Consider the following 16,688-nt stretch of genomic DNA (forward strand, 5'->3'; position numbering starts at 1 on the left):
TTGCGTTAGGCTTTGAAACAACATCCACAACCATGTTTTCCACTCAGTTTCAAACAGTTGTTGAACTTCTTTCTTCAAATTGATTAATCAATCACCAAAAGCACATACTGTTTTGATAAGTGTTTGTGATTTTCGATAGCATTTGCATTGATTTCAGAGTGGTTAGAGAGACAATAAAGCCCTGAGTACCAGGTCATTAGCAACCTAATGATCGTTAGCGAGTAACAAATGTCCAGAGTGCATAGGAGGAGAGAACCATGACTCAGCAGTCACATAGGAATGTACTGCTGTCATGACTAGGGCTGTTGCTGTGACCCCCGGGAGTCATGAAGGTAGTCAAATTCCACATTACCATTTAATCACGGCTTCTCCAAGCTCTGATGTTGCTGATGGTCATTAGTAGCCTACCAAACTTGCTGTCTGGTACTCAGCACTCTATTGTCCCACTAATCACTCTAACATCAATGCAAATGTATACAAACATCTAATCAAACACTTTATGAGAGCTCATGTTGTGCAACATTTCTAGGTTATGCAATTGCACAAGAAAACAGAGTGATGGTCCACTAATAAAAAGAGGATCCCTTCAGCTTTCTATAGACTAGGCCTACTATATTTATTTCTCAACTTTCCTTATATTAAGAACGTTGTCTTTACAACAGGAGTATAGCCTACCTGGCTGGCATGAAAATAAACCACAGGAAAAGCGTCCTCTATTCACTATTTAAGTGCATAGATGACATGTATTTTTTCCCGCTGCCCCCATTTCTAGACAGGTGCATGAGAATTGTACATTCTAAATCAAAACAACATTCACACATGTATTATTTAGTATATGTAAAGACAAGATTATTTCAAGAATAATCTGATGGGTGACAATATTAGCCTATCACTAATAGGCTAATAGGCTTGTGAATGATGCCCAGCATAAGAAACTGCCTTTTTTGTGTGACTTCTTTGAATCAGTCGCACACCTCATGTAGCCCATAGGCCTATATGTTTGAATAAGGTTTGTATCACACCTCATGTAGCCCATAGGCCTATATGTTTGAATAAGGTTTGTATCACAACTAAAGTGGCCAAATAACTTCTTAAAATTAAGCTCGCTTTACATAGGTTGTAGAGCCTAACTATAAGTAGCACGTGAGTTTAACCCTTTCATGTGTGAGTTCCAAATATCTTTAACAGTTGTCCCAGGTTACTACATGATTCCATGTGTTATTTCATAGTTGGTGTCTTCACTATTATTCTACAATGTAGAAAATAGTAAAAATAAAGAAAAACCTTTGAATGAGTAGGTGTGTCCAAACGTTTGACTGTTAATGTAGGAGCACAAATCAAGTCCCTAAGCAAGAGAGTAATAGCCTCATTCTAAAATCAGTTGTTGATTTAACAGAATGAATGACTGAGCAGCATGTTACAGATGAACTTTACAACACTAGCCAGGACAAATAAGATTAGTGAGAGATGAAATGGGATGATTTTCCACTGAACGACTCTCACTATGCATCGAAACACACACACAGGAGAGGGTAAAGCCGCATTAACCACCATCCATTCTGAACATCCCCCAAGGGAATTCCCATTCTCCTCACGCAGTCACTCTACCAGGTGGAGAGAAGCCGACAACCTTGCAGCTTGCTGATAAAACCGTGTCGACCCAGCTCTCTCTCACACACACACCAGCAACCAACAAACATCTTACGCAGGCAAGACCACCAGTCACCTCTACAACATGCATGAATTCACACCGGATCACTCAAACACACACGAAAACAGCACACAAAATTCACAAAATGTCATCTATAGAATGTTCATTTGGAGGAAAATTTGACATTTTGTATCTAACAGCATAATTGAGAACTAATAAAAGTAGGCATATTTATGACATTTTGGCCTTACCCAGGTCTCTTTTAAGGCTACATAATATTTAATCTATAGGTGCTACAAAGCAAAAATTGTGTCATATGAAGCTTTACGGCTTGCTCTGTAACATGAGTAGTATTTTGATACATATATTTGTTTTACATTAATTTATGAATATTGAAAGACAAACATGAACATTGAAAATACAGCATTTTGATTTGGCACGTTTAAAAAAATATATTGAACACGCCCCCCTCAGAGAGAGAGAGAGACACACAGCTGCATGTGAACTCTCACATTTTTCAACATGTTTTTTACAAAATGATAGATTTGGAGTTAGATAAACTTGGATTTTTCAGCAGGTACATATGCAAGATGCTACCCCCCACATCATGGTCTTCACTCTAGATCAAAACTCCAAACCTACAACCTAATTTTGACCAAAATAAACCGGAGAGATTACTGCTTCCAAGGTTCTTTTTCCAAGCAATACGGAGGGTGCTCTGGCAAACAAACAGCTGAGACCTGAGGACACCATCCAATCTAGAACTGAGTGAGTAGTGTTTGGTCTGATGCTATTTTGAAAGCCAAGAAGAAAATGAAAAATAAATGCTATATTTTAATGGGGACTGAAAATTGAGTTAACCTTTCTAGCGCAGGCGTTCCGCTAGCGGAACCCCTCGACAACATTCCGCTGAAAGGGCAGCGCGCAAAATTCCAAAATATTTTTCAGAAATATGTAACTTTCACACATTAACAAGTCCAATACAGCAAATGAAAGATCAACTTCTTGTTAATCTACCCATCGTATCCGATTTCAAAAATGCTTTACAGCGAAAGCACAACATATGATTATAATAGATCACCGCCAAGTCAAAAAAACACAGCCATTTTTCCAGCCAAAGATAGGAGTCACAAAAAGCAGAAATAGATAAAATGAATTACTAACCTTTGATGATCTTCATCGTTACACAATACATGTATGTTTTGTTCGATAACGTGCATATTTATATCCAAAAATCTCAGTTTACATTGGCGCGTTACGTGCAGTAATGTTTTGATTCCAAAACATCCGGTGATTTTGCAGAAATACTCGTAATAAACATTGATAAAAGATACAAGTGTTGTAAGGCAGGTTCTCACCAGACATCACCGGCAACAACGTCGCCTATGGGCACAAACCCATGTGACGACCCTCCCACGCAGTCTGCCGAATTCTCTCTCTTTGCTCTTGTTTTCCTTAACAGATGTCGGTGGGCAGAGCCGGAAGGGTCGTCAGTGAAATGGGACACACCTGGGCTCCGGTGTGTCCCAGGATAAATGCACCTCTTCCCCATTCATTGAGGAGACTCTCTCCATGCAGACACAGATTTTGGTTGTGGCATTTATGTGGCTGTTTTTGGTTGTTTGCGTTGGCACCTTTCAACATCGCTCATTATTACATTTATGCACGCAACCACTCACACTACTGATAACTGACTACACACACCATTGTTGATTATATTTAGTTTACTTAAGTTAAATAAATATATTTTGTTATTCCTTATCTCCACGTTGTCTCCTTTTTTGTTACGCACTTTGAGCCGGTTCCTGACAAGTGGGGGATCATCCGAGATAATAAAGGTTGGTTCCTAGACATTTTGGCGTATAGCACTTTGTTGCATTATGAAGGACTAATACTAGTGTCGTTTGGCTTACTAGTATGGGTCTTGTGTTTGGGAAAAAACATGGAGTTAATGTTAAACTCTGTAGCTGCTTTGTTTGCATCTTTTGTTACAGCTTGTTTGAGTTCTAGTGTTTGGTGCCCAGTACTGGTTGCCTTTGTTTGTTTGGTAAACTTGTCACTGCGGTGGATAGTTCGTTGAGTGCTGCGTTGGAGAAATTACATTGGTTAGTTTCTAGGCCCCTGCCCAGGCTGGAGACTCTTGCTCAACTCACTGTTGGGACATTGTTCCGAGGTGGTGAGTACAATTGGCTATGTACCTCAGTGGGAGACTTGGGTAGGATAGTGACACTAGCTACCCGGAGCTATAGCATTTTCCTCTGTTAGGCTTAACGACGTGTTTCACTTTGGAATACGTTGGGCATGGTTATTTTGTTTGTTATTTTTGTGTGGTGTCTGTGGACTGAGCAGTTGTCTCGGGGGCACATCCATGGCTTGGGGGAATCTGCCAGCATGACGGGTGGTGTATTTCCTTGCCAGCGGGCTACAGTGCGTAATTACCCACCGCAAATCCGCACAAAGACTAGGGTTGAGTTACTGTAGGTTTTGGGGAAGCTCCATATATCTCTCTCATCTCTCTTCTGTGGTGCCCTGTGTGATTGTCATTTCTCTGGTTGTGGTCTAGTGTGCTCAGCTGAGGGGAACAGCGAGATATATATATATATTATTTTTTCTTGTGACTATGGCGTCTTACGAGTTCATTCGCTTTCCATCAGAGGAACTGTTAGAATTATATACTAAAGAACTGAATGTTGAATGTTGCTGAACACCACAAGGATGAATTTAGTGATAAACGTTAAAAAAATTATATTAGGTTGAAATTGAAGGCCAATCTGTGATGATGAGTAGTATTCTTGAAGTTACCACTGGGGCAGCCTCTGCTGCGGACTCCCTGTCTCCCTGTAACGTTACAATGGCTGCTCCATCTGTTAGTCCTAGTAGTTTTCTTTTTGAACAGCAGAAAGAACTACTTCTGTTACAACTAGAGCATGATCGTGAGAAGCTGGAGCATGATCGTGAGAAGCTGGAGCATGATCGTGAGAAGCTAGAGCATGATCGTGAGAAGCTGGAGCATGATCGTGAGAAGCTAGAGCATGATCGTGAGAAGCTAGAGCATGATCGTGAGAAGCTAGAGCATGGAGCATGATCGTGAGAAGCTGGAGCATGATCGTGAGAAGCTAGAGCATGATCGTGAGAAGCTAGAGCATGATCGTGAGAAGCTGGAGCATGATCGTGAGAAGAGAGCATGGTGAGAAGGAGCATGATCGTGAGAAGCTGGAGCATGATCGTGAGAAGCTGGAGCATGATCGTGAGAAGCTAGAGCATGATCGTGAGAAGCTGGAGCATGATCGTGAGAAGCTAGAGCATGATCGTGAGAAGCTAGAGCATGATCGTGAGAAGCTAGAGCATGATCGTGAGAAGCTAGAGCATGACCATGTAAAATATGAAAAATAATTGGCATTTAAACAGGATTCGGAGCGTGCTGATCGGCTAAAGTATGAAAAGCAATTTGAATTTAAACAGGATTTGGAGCATACTAAAATCAAGCTGCAACAAGAGCGGCTAGAGCTGGTTAGGGAAGGAAAGCTCTCAGAGGAGAGTTTGCTCTGGGAAGGTGACCAAGATGTACCTAGGGGTTGCTCCTCTTTTGGTCGTTCACCGGACAAATTTGATATTGTTGGGAACTTACGGTTGTTGCCTAAATTTTATGAAAAGGACCCTGAGACATTATTTTCATTGCTGGAGTGTGTTGCTGACGCAAGGAGTTGGCCTGATTTTGATTGCATTTTAATGTTGCAGTGTGTGCTGACTGGTAAAGCGCAGGATGCATATTCAGCTCTTAGTGTAGCCGCCAGTGTCAGGTATGATAAGGTTAAAACGGCTGTGTTACAGATTTATGAATTGGTCCCTGAGGCTTACCGCCAACGATTTAGAACTTTAAAAAGGGATGATAAACAGACTCATGTTGAGTTTGCTCGAGAATTATCTTCAGTTTATCACTGGTGTTCCGCCTCTGCAGTTATGACTTTCCAAGGGCTGTGTGATCTGATTATGTTAGAGCAATTTAAGGACACAATCCATGATCGTATAGCCATGTACATTAACAAACAAAAAGTAGACTGTCGCTGAAGCTGCGGTTTTGGCGAGTATGTTTTGACTCACAAAAGTGTCTTTGCAGAGCCCCGTATTCGGAGTGAGTGGGGGCGTTTGGAGAGATTTGGGCCTCGCTCACCGAGATACTTTGGTTCACGGGCAGAGTTTCATTCAAATAGGGTTGAGCCTCCCGTGGTAAAGCTGACTTTGGTCAAGAGTGTCACTACTGTCAAGGTTCAGGTCATTGGAAAAACGAATGTCCAGTTCTCAGGGCTAGGGGTAAATTCAGTACGTGTGCTTACGTTAAATCTAAGCCTACGGCGTTCGCACCACCTGTTCCACATCAGTTCACTCCTGACACATTGTCTCATGCCCAGGGCCATGTGAAAGTCCATATTGACCCAGACTATATACCTTTCATTATGGAGGGTTTTGTGTCTATGTTAGGAAGTAAGGACCTTGTGCCAGTGAAGTTCCTAAGACACAGATGCGTATGAATCATTTGTGTTGGAGTCTGTGTTACCCTCCTCTGCTGAGACTGATTCGGGGAATAGTGTTCTAATTAGGAGAATAGGTTTGAACACGGTCAGTTCCATTGCATAAACTGATGTTGGGTTATGGACTGGTGAAAGGTGAGGTTGTTGTGGGGGTGAGTCCTTTGTTGCCTATTGAGGGTATCAACATTATCCTTGGGAATAACTTGGCTGGTGAGAGTGTATGGCCTGTTGTGTTTCCATCTCTAGGGGTTTACACTATGCCGTCATTTGTAGGGATTCCTGATGAGAGTGCACAGAGTTTCCCCAGAGGTGTTCTCTGTGTGTGTCACTATGCAAGCTAACGAGAATACCACAAAGAAGTCTGTCACTGCTTTCCCTGTTATCCCGTTATCTGTATCCCGCTCAGATCTAATCAATGCGCAACGGACTGACCCCACATTAGAAGAGTTGCATGACCAAATTGTGCCTGTGGAACAGTTGGGAGATGTCGCCTATGGCTATTTTCTCCAAGAGGATGTCTTGATGAGAAAGTGGGTGTCTCATGGTAGTTGTTTTCTGGGGGAGGTCTCACAGGAGAGAACAGGTTTCAGTCCAAATGACCTTGTGTTTGGACATAGGGTGCGTGGACTTCTATCTGTTCGCCAGGATGACTGGAAGTCTCCTGAGTCCCCTCAGTCCCTGTTATCTTATGTGTGTGATTTCCAGCGACGCCTGTATGCCACTGGTGAAATGGCTAAAGAGAAGCTATCATCTTCACAGGAGAGGATGAAGGGCATATTTGATCGCCGAACTGAAACTCTTCACTTTAGTCCAGGTGACCAGGTTCTTGCTCAGCTGCCAATTGTTGGTTCTCCTTTTCAAGCCAAGTTTCAAGGTCCATATACAGTGGTGCGCCAGTACACTGAGCAAAACTATCTAGTTGCCACTCCAGAATGGAGAAAAGCACATCAACTGTGCCATGTAAATCTGTTAAAACCCTATTATGCACGTTCCTCTGAGACTGAAGTCCACAGAGGACGGTAAAACCTGTTATTTTGGCCGATACCGTTATTCCCCTGGGTTCTTGTCATGCTAGGTCCGTGCATGAGGAGGAAGATGTTCCTGGTCCCGACGATTGCATACTGCAGGGTAGATTGAAAAATTCAGACACACTGGATATTTTAGACAGCCTTCTCGCTCATCTACCTGTTGGTGGGCGGAAAGAGATGGTTGATCTGATTCGGAGATTTCCAGGTTTGTTTTCTGATACACCTACAAACCTAATAGAACATGATATGGACATTGGAGATGCTGACCCCATTCGTCAGCGGTTCTAGAGTTTCTTCAGAGAAACTGCGTTGTCTGGATGCTGAGGTCGGGTACATAGCAGAGCCTTCTTTCTCCAGTTGGGCTTCTCCCTGTATCTTGGTCAGTAAACCAGATGGGACAAACAGATTTTGTAAGGACCAATGTAAGGTAAACAGTGTCACTAAGCCAGATTCATTTCTTCTTCCTCGGATGGAGGACTACGGTGATCAAGTCGGTGCAGCTAAGTTTGTGAGCAAATTTGACCTGTTAAAGGGCTATTGGCAGGTGCCACTGATGAGTAGGGCACGTGAAATCTCTGCCTTTATTATACCCTCTGGTCTGTACTTGTATTCGGTTGTGAGTTTCGGCCTGCGTAATGCACCTGCCACTTTTCAGCGACTTATGAAAAGGGTTGTCTCTGGTCTGGCCGGGTGCGGTGCTTATGTTGTGATATATGCAGATACTTGGGAGGAACATCTGTCCCGTATTCAAGCCTTGTTCGACCGACGAGCTGTGGGTCGCCTCACGATCAATCTGGCTAAATGGAAAGGTGGTTGTGCAGGGTGAAGTGCGTCCTGTTCGGGCTAAAGTGGTAGCTATTGATGCTTTTCCACCACTAACTACTAAAAAGGAACTGATGCGTTTCTTGGGAATGATTGGTTAGTACTGTAGTTTTTGTAGGAACTACTCTACTGTGGTCGCTCCCTTGACAGATTTGCTGAAAGCTAAGGCTGTTTACATATGGTCTTCTCGTTGTCAACAGGCTTTTGAAGATGCAAAGAGCTTGCTTACCTCAACTCTGGTGCTGGCTGCTCCTCGCGTGGATTTGTCATTTACCTTGCAGGTGGATACTAGTCATGTGGGGGCAGGTGCAGTTTTGCTGCAGGCAGATGTGTCTGGGGTTGAGAGGCCTGTTAATTTCTTTTCCAAAAACTTTAACCATTATCAGTTGAACTACTCGGTCATTGAAAAACACAAGTCAAGGTTTTGTCTCAACAGGGGTGATGGTCGGATTCACGGTTATAGTTGAAGGAATGAGCGTTACACCAAGGCCTGTACTCTGGAGCGGGATCGATTTGAAGGTGGAGGGTCCGTCATGGTCTGGGGCGGTGTGTCAAAGCATCATCATCGGACTGAGCTTGTTGTCATTGCAGGCAATCTCAACGCTGTGTGTTACAAGGAAGACATCCTCCTCCCTCATGTGGTACCCTTCCTGCAGGCTCATCCTGACATGACCCTCCAGCATGACAATGAACACCAGCCATACTGCTCGTTCTGTGCGTGATTTCCTGCAAGACAGGAATGCCAGTGTTCTGCCATGGCCAGCGAAGAGCCCGGATCTCAATCCCATTGAGCACGTCTGGGACCTGTTGGATCGGAGGGTGAGGGCTAGGGCCATTTCCCCCAGAAATGTCCGGGAACTTGCAGGTGCCTTGATGGAAGAGTGGGGTAACAGCTCACAGCAAGAACGGGCAAATCTGGTACAGTCCATGAGGAGATGCACTGCAGTACTCAATGCAGCTTGTGGCCACACCAGATACTGACTGTTACTTTTCATTTTGACCCCCTCTTTTTTCAGGTACACATTATTCCATTTCTGTTAGTCACATGTCTGTGGAACTTGTTCAGTTTGTGTCTCAGTTGTTGAATCTTATGTTCATGCAAATATTTACACATGTTAAGTTTGCTGAAAATAAACACAGTTGACAGTGAGGACGCTTCTTTAGGTCAACAATCCTAACTCCCAAGGAATATTCTTTGTATTATATTGTGAAAATCCCTGAAATATGGTATTTCTCTGTCTTGTTTTTTTACACTCACTGCGTGTGTGAGTAATATCATATGATGTTAGATTGCACCTCCAGCATGATAAACACTGCCAAAATGTAAATCTAAGTATTTCTGTTTGTGTGAAAAAGAGTGATGAGTGTTTGTGTATTTTTAAAATTTATTTTACCTTTATTTAACTAGGCAAGTCAGTTAAGAACAAATTCTTATTTTCAATGACGGCCTAGGAACAGTGGGTTAACTGCCTGTTCAGAGGCAGAACGACAGATTTGTACCTTGTCAGCTCGGGCATTCGAACTTGCAACCTTTCAGTTACTAGTCCAACGCTCTAACCACTAGGCTACCCTGCCTAGTATACATATTTGTGGATGTGGAAGAGAGAGTGGAGCGAGTTTGTGTGTGCTGTGTGTGTATGTGCTCACTGTTTCCCATAAGCACCGTCCGTCAGCTAAATAGCCGATAACTCATTGTAAACCAGCTACTTTTTTAAATGAACAAGGCTTCTTTTCATTTACAATGTGTAATTCTCTAGTCAAATAAAGTCCATATAGCCTTCTCCCGCTAGAATGAACGATATGCACACAGATAGATCAATGAGTGAGTTAGTTATAAAAAGTCTGATATGCATCTCCTAGTGATTTATTTAGAGGACAGGCGCATGTCAATCACAAAGTGAGCGATGACAGGAAAACTGCTGGTTTGTCAGTCTGCCGACTGTCCCTCCTCTCAGTACCTGTGTTATTGCTGTACGCTGTGGTCTCCAGTGAATTAATTTACACGTCCCGTGTAATGCGAGTGGTAACGATTAGTTGAAATCCACTTACTGTTTTGTGGCACATTAATTTATTATTTAATTTGGCATGTTTCATAGGCCTACACAGCCACGGAGGCTATTTACTGTGCTTTGATGACCGAAGAGCTTGTGTTGACTAGTTTATAAAAGGTGTCCATCTGACTGAATAAAGTCAATGTCCTATATCCCTTTGCTATTCATAAATCATACAACGTAGTTATGTCAATGGTATCACATCCGAACATGTAAACCAAAGATCTTGTTTGCTTTTTGGCAATTATATGCAGACAAATTATGAAAACATTCTATGAATATGTTGAATCCTCACTGCAGGCACAATAGGTAGTGGATAGAGAGAGCCTCATTCTGGTACAAAATATGATAACAGATTGAAGGTTATAAAAGCTAATGTCATGATACTTATATGGTATTCTTAAAGAAATTGATATATGCCTACTGATTTGATTAAAGTATTGACAATGGAGTAGTCAACTGTTGCATTCTGTGTAGCAACGCCCATGTTTAACACCTGCTTCATTCTTCAATCATACTTCTAGGTCTATTCATTGGCACCTGACTTCGTATAAAATGTGGGGGTGCACAATCTGGACTGGGAATCCTCCCTCTGAAAATGTTTGCATTTAAAAAACATTTTCCTGCAATTCTATATTGTTTCCCATCAGAGAATCCAAGTGACAGAACACAACCTTTTTCTTAAGTTTTTGTAACAAACTAAATTGAGTAGACTAGATATAGTTTGCCACAATAAATGAAATTGAAAGAGTAGATTAGTAATCTAGTCAGAAAAACTAGTCTAATATACCGCCTTCCCTCTAAGTCCCATCCACAGTGATTGGCTGACAGGCCAAACTTTTAAAAAGATAGGGTAAGGAAATAATGTAATTTCAGTGAACTAAGTGTCATAGCAGAGCCAATAAAACACAGCACTTGAAAAACAAACATTGTGGCAATTCATATCTTGCAGTAAAACCATAATCTCAAGAGATGACAAGTTTAATTTTAAATAAAGGCACTTACATAAAATAGTTCTGATTATATAGGCCTAGAAGATATCCAGAACCACCACCACACTAAATTAAGTAATGGTCTTTCTACTCAATACAACAACTACTTTTACCAATATGGGAGGTAAAGTCATTAAAGTATTCAATAATTTAGCTGTGTATTTAGGATGGAACGCCCCACCCCCATCGCCGGGGGCTACTCCATGTACGGAAAACACTGTACTGTGAGGGCATCATGCTGGACACTGTGCCTATCAGGATTTGGCCAGAGGGGCTCAGGCCTGGTCTCCTCTGTGACGGCAGAGCCAGTCTCACGCTCTCCACACATGGTTGGTCGACTTACTGCACTGTTCAAAGCCCCTCAGCTAAACCTACATCTCCCCATCTCACAAACAGGTCCAAATAGAACCTTAAGTCAATATTAAAACGTACTGTGACAACATGAAACTGGTGGTATCAGGCACACAACGGGGACAAGGGTGCCGGTTGAATATGGGTCATTCAGAATATTACACATCATTCATAGCATGTCCATTTGCAGTGCATGTTTGAACTACTAGACACAATGAGGATGTTTCAGAATCAGAATATTTAGGAAAGTCAGCTGGCTCACTTGTTGAACCTGCCTGCTTTGTGAAGTCTACCCCATCTGTCCAATGCATTTCCGTGAGGGAAAATAGTCTTTGGAATCATATGGTATCATGTAAACATTCTCATAAGGCCTCAGTGTTTTGCTTGGAGGGAGGGGGTGAAAGGGCAGTTGGGAAGACGGAGACTAGAGCCGGGACAATACCAGTATCGAGTCACTCGTTAGTATCATGGCAAGGAAACAAAACACCAAGCGGGTTTAACTTATTTAGGAAAATTACCCAACTGTTGGAAACAAATATCATTGTCATCCAGTCGCATGCATTTATTTTCTAAGCTATAGCACACCATATTTCACAAACAGCAGCTTTTTAAAAAAGACCAAAGAGTTGCCATGGAAAATATATTACGACACTTGTACCGTCACTGCCCTAGTGGAGACACTAATTAAAGCTTAAAAACGGTAAAAACTAAAACTACAGTCCACCACCTGTTTTGTTTTAATTTCTCACCTACAGTAGATCTCCACAACCAACAGCCTGCCCAGTCCCAGTGAAATACAAGTGTGTGTGCGCACGCGTGCAAGCACAAGTGAGGAGGTTGTAAGTGAACTCACTGGATTCTGTTGATGGGGACTATTTTCTCCTGGAGTTGGGATAGCATGCGCTCCTCCTCTGAGGGCAGCAGGACGAGCAGAGCCTCTCCTCCCTCCTTATATCTGTAAGGCGAAAAACAGTAGATTTAAAAAAAAAAAATGTTTGTCCTAAATTTATAAATAAGTTAATTGGTCAATAGCTCAGAGGAGTGGGTGTAATAACATATGATGAACAAAAATATAACAATTTCAAAGATTTTACAGAGTTACAGCTCATATAAGGAAATCAGTCAATTGATATACATTCAGTAGGATTGGACATGGATTTCACATGACTGGTGTGGTAGCAGAATCAGAATTAGTTAGGGAACATTGATAAATAAGATGTTTAATTTACATAATATGGCTTATGTGAGATATTTGTCATTAGGATGTCTTCTTTTATATAATACTGTTGGCAGTTTGCAGTTATCCCTTCTCTGCTAGGGCTTAGTCACTAGGGGCCCAGAGGGGAGAGGTCAGGCTTGTCTTCATATGTCAATGTATCTGTTAAACCATGTGATGCTATGAAGAATATCAGAAGGGGAGGAGGACAGAATGGAGGCTTGTCTTCTTATGGGAATGTGTCTGTAACTATTGTATGTCCCCTCTGAGGTTGCACTTATCTTGATTTAGTATATGACCTAAGAGGCTCACTGTCTTTTCTGATCTTGTCCAGGAGGGGGTGTATTTGAGATGGTAGTATCTAGAATTGACAATTGATATATGCCATTGGATGAGGTAATGGTTTGGTACTATGTTGTACCAAGAACGAGATAAGAACTTCGTTTAGGAGACCAAACTGAATGATAATATATAGCTAATGCTATCTGGCTATGGGATACTTCTCTTTCAAGTAAAAGGTTCTTTGTGAACTGTTCCTGAGATCTGTTTCTCGTCATGTGAGTTGAGATGGGTGTGTCTTGGCTATAAATGATACTAACAACTGTTTTGTAAGCACTCAGAGAATTAATTTATAGACACTGAATTGATCTGAGAGTCACAGGGCTATGGTGAAGCTCACATATAATTAAAATATGAAGTTTATGTATAACTTTGACTGGTGTGTGGTTTGCTCTCTCAATGTTTAGTAATACAGGAAATTACCACGACACTGGGCAGGGGTGCAGCCATAGGTCCACCCACTTGCCAGCCAGGCTCACCCACTGGGGAGCCAGGCCCAGCCAAACAGAACGCATTTTTTCCCAACAAAAGGACTTTATTACAGACTGAAATAATCCTCAGCACCCCACCCTCCCCCTCAGACGATCCCGCAGGTGAAGAAGCCGGATGTGGAGGTCCTGGGCTAGCGTGGTTACACATGGTCTGCGGTTGAGGCCGGTTAGACTTACTGCCAAATTGTCTAAAACAACTTAGCTTATGGTAGAGAAAATGGTGGACATTTCTGCAGTCAGCATGCCAATTGCACGCTCCCTCAAAACTTGAGACATCTGTAGCATTGTGTTGTGTGACAAAACTGCACATTTTAAAGTGACCTTTTACTGTCCCCAGCACAAGGTGCACCTGTGTAATGATCATGCTGTTTAAATCAGCTTCTTGATATGCCACACCTGTCAGGTGGATGGATTATCTTGCCAAAGAAGAAATGCTCACTCATAAGGATGTACGGAAATGTGTGCACAATATTTGAGAGATTTTTTATTTCAGCTGTAAAAGGATACTGCTCAACCACAAATGCATACATAACTTCTACATTCGCAGAGTTAATGGTACACCTCTTATGATCATAATGGACTTGTTTTCATCATGGGTTTCATAAAGAAGTCCTTCATGATCATAGGAGGGTTATGGTTTTGTGACCAAGTCAGAGACGCAGAGGGAGAGAGATGGGTTGCAAGACAAAGGTGGCGGAGTGAGAGCTACATTCTTCGGCTCAGCAAGAAGAACTGTGAAATACATGCAGAGTCAGACTTTGAGGACAGAAAGAGAGATAAACAGACAGACTGAAACAAAGCTGTAGAGGCTGAGCTGATGCTACATTGGCAGTTGCTACAACTCTCTTTGCAACACTGCACATTACTTCAAAATACCAGGCAGCTAGTGTGGTGTTCCCAGCTTTCGGCAAGGGTGTTCTCAAGGCAAGCTTAAATCGATCAAGTGTGCAACGGAAGTCCCCAATTTGAGGCGTTCCTGCAATTTGAGGCATTCCCCACCATTTAAGGCGAAGGACACTGTCTACCGGTTGTACCCACCTCCCACATGCTAGCTCACATTGCCCCTGCCTCATGCTTGCTGTGTACCGGAGAAAATCGTGCCAGACAGGTGGGGGAAGGATAGTTATCTAGCTAGCACACACTGTCATCCCAGCCCCCTGTGTACAGGAGTCCTTCTTAGAAGTAGGTGGCTAAGCTAGCACACAGTGTCATTCGCTCCCGCCTATTTAACTAGGCAAGTCAGTTAAGAACAAATTCTTATTTACAATGACGGCCTACCAAGGAACAGTGGGTTAACTGCCTTGTTCAGGGGCAGAACGACAGATTTTTACCTTGTCAGTTCAGAGATTCAATCCAGAAAGCTTTCGGTTACTGGCTCAACGCTCTAACCACTAGGTATTGTTCTCTGGGAATTCCTGCATATGCAGGAACCCGGTTTATAATTCTATTGATCAATTTTTAAGTTAGGACAACTAGACGTTTAAAGAGGGGTTCCTGCAGATGGGAATTCCTGCATATGCAGGAACCCGGTTTATAATTCTATTGATAAATTTTTAAGTTAGGACAACTAGACGTTTAAAGAGGGGTTCCTGCAGATGCAGGAATGCCCTAAAATGCAGATCATAAGTGGACCATTCTCTAGTCCGTAGCCGAAGTTCATGCCCCTTTGTCGGTGATTGTTCAACAGTAAAGATTCTTCAATTAAGTGTTTCTCATTCAACGAGATAATTCTTTTTTCATGCACATTTGTTGACTTGAGAAATACTATACCAAACATATTAGTTTGATGTAAAATTGGACAACTAAGATCTCCTGTGCAAAAATCTCAAAATGACATTTCTTGAGTCATCTTAGATTATCTCTTATTATTTTGAATTAGAGTACACTGGCTATAGTGCCTCAAAATGGACAAACAGTACTATTACTGCTTTTTTCTAGTTTTAAAAGCGAAGGTCTTTTAAGGGAGGTGCCAGTCGAACTGAATCATGCTGACACCTACTCCAACAGCAGCAGCATGCTGCAAAGACCCCAAACAAATGCAAATGTCTGATCACAGTAAGCCTAGAAAGTATTCCCCTTCCATCCTGTTCACACAAAAGAACCGACAAGCAAGAGCTTTACCAAGGGGTATGGCAACTCAGAAGCTTCAAATTGTGACATTCGGAGCCCAGAGATTTTAACAGCTCACTCAACAGACTGCTGAACTAACTGCAATACACACTGTAGCAGTGCAGTGGCTTGAAGCACATACTGACTGCTTAAGACGTGCGTACATTGTTGCTGTCATTAAGTGTGCGTCTTTGACACAGCTGCACAGAGCTCCGAATAGGTAATGTCTGTCTTAGACACACACTCACTCTTACACCAGTACTCACTCTTTTTCACAAAAATACTGCTGCAACTCCCGGGTGCTATTGGAGTGCGATTACACACACCCATGAGTCAGCACTGCAGCTGGGCAAACTGCTATGGTACCAACTCACCATTGTAGTAACAGAGAACAATACCAAACCAGAACAGCATCATGTGTCACCTACAGTACAGTAGGTACCGCTGGATTTTGGAGCTTTGGAACATATTTGAAAGCCAGTCGGTGTTAACCCTCGAGGTTATAATGTGCAAACTGTAGGCCACAGGGAGAGGTGGTGTGAGAGGTGGACCATACAACACTGCCATCTGGTGAGTAGGTCAACTATTGTGATATGTGATGATAGGATAATGGGTTGTCTATCAGAAGGAACTTAACTGTTGCACTCTATACAATAATTGTAATGGTGTCTTGTGGGTACATTTGTGCAAATGGCAGTGTCCCTGTAAGATTCAGCACTTCACTGTGATAACTTCACTTTAAAACTATTGTTGGAAAAACGCAATTTGTTGGAATAATATTTTCCCGAAAGTCTACCAAGTTTCAATAGTGGAAAAATGTATTTATCACGAGACTCCCAGGAAATATCACAGAAATCGGAAGTGCCAATTTAAAGCATTTAAAACCAAGATAGGGTCACGATGACAGGGTTCTCCGCAAATAAGATGGGTGCAGCGCAACTATGTAAAGATTTCAGAGCAAATGAAACTGATATTTAGTAATGATAAGAGTAACTATCTTTGATCACCAATGATGTTGTTGTTAATTGCGAAACAGGCCATTCATAAATTCCGAGTGTTATGTTCCTCAATTCAGCAGGAGGCTCTCAACACAGAGAGTGAAGGACGCA

General features: G+C 42.2%; 1 pseudogene; it reads right to left on the minus strand.

The window, feature by feature from the left end:
- Nucleotides 1–16,688, minus strand: part of LOC112229099 — a 123,668-nt pseudogene that overhangs the window by 95,992 nt on the left and 10,988 nt on the right.

Source organism: Oncorhynchus tshawytscha, linkage group LG30, assembly GCF_018296145.1.
Source record: "Oncorhynchus tshawytscha isolate Ot180627B linkage group LG30, Otsh_v2.0, whole genome shotgun sequence".
NCBI lineage: Eukaryota > Metazoa > Chordata > Actinopteri > Salmoniformes > Salmonidae > Oncorhynchus > Oncorhynchus tshawytscha.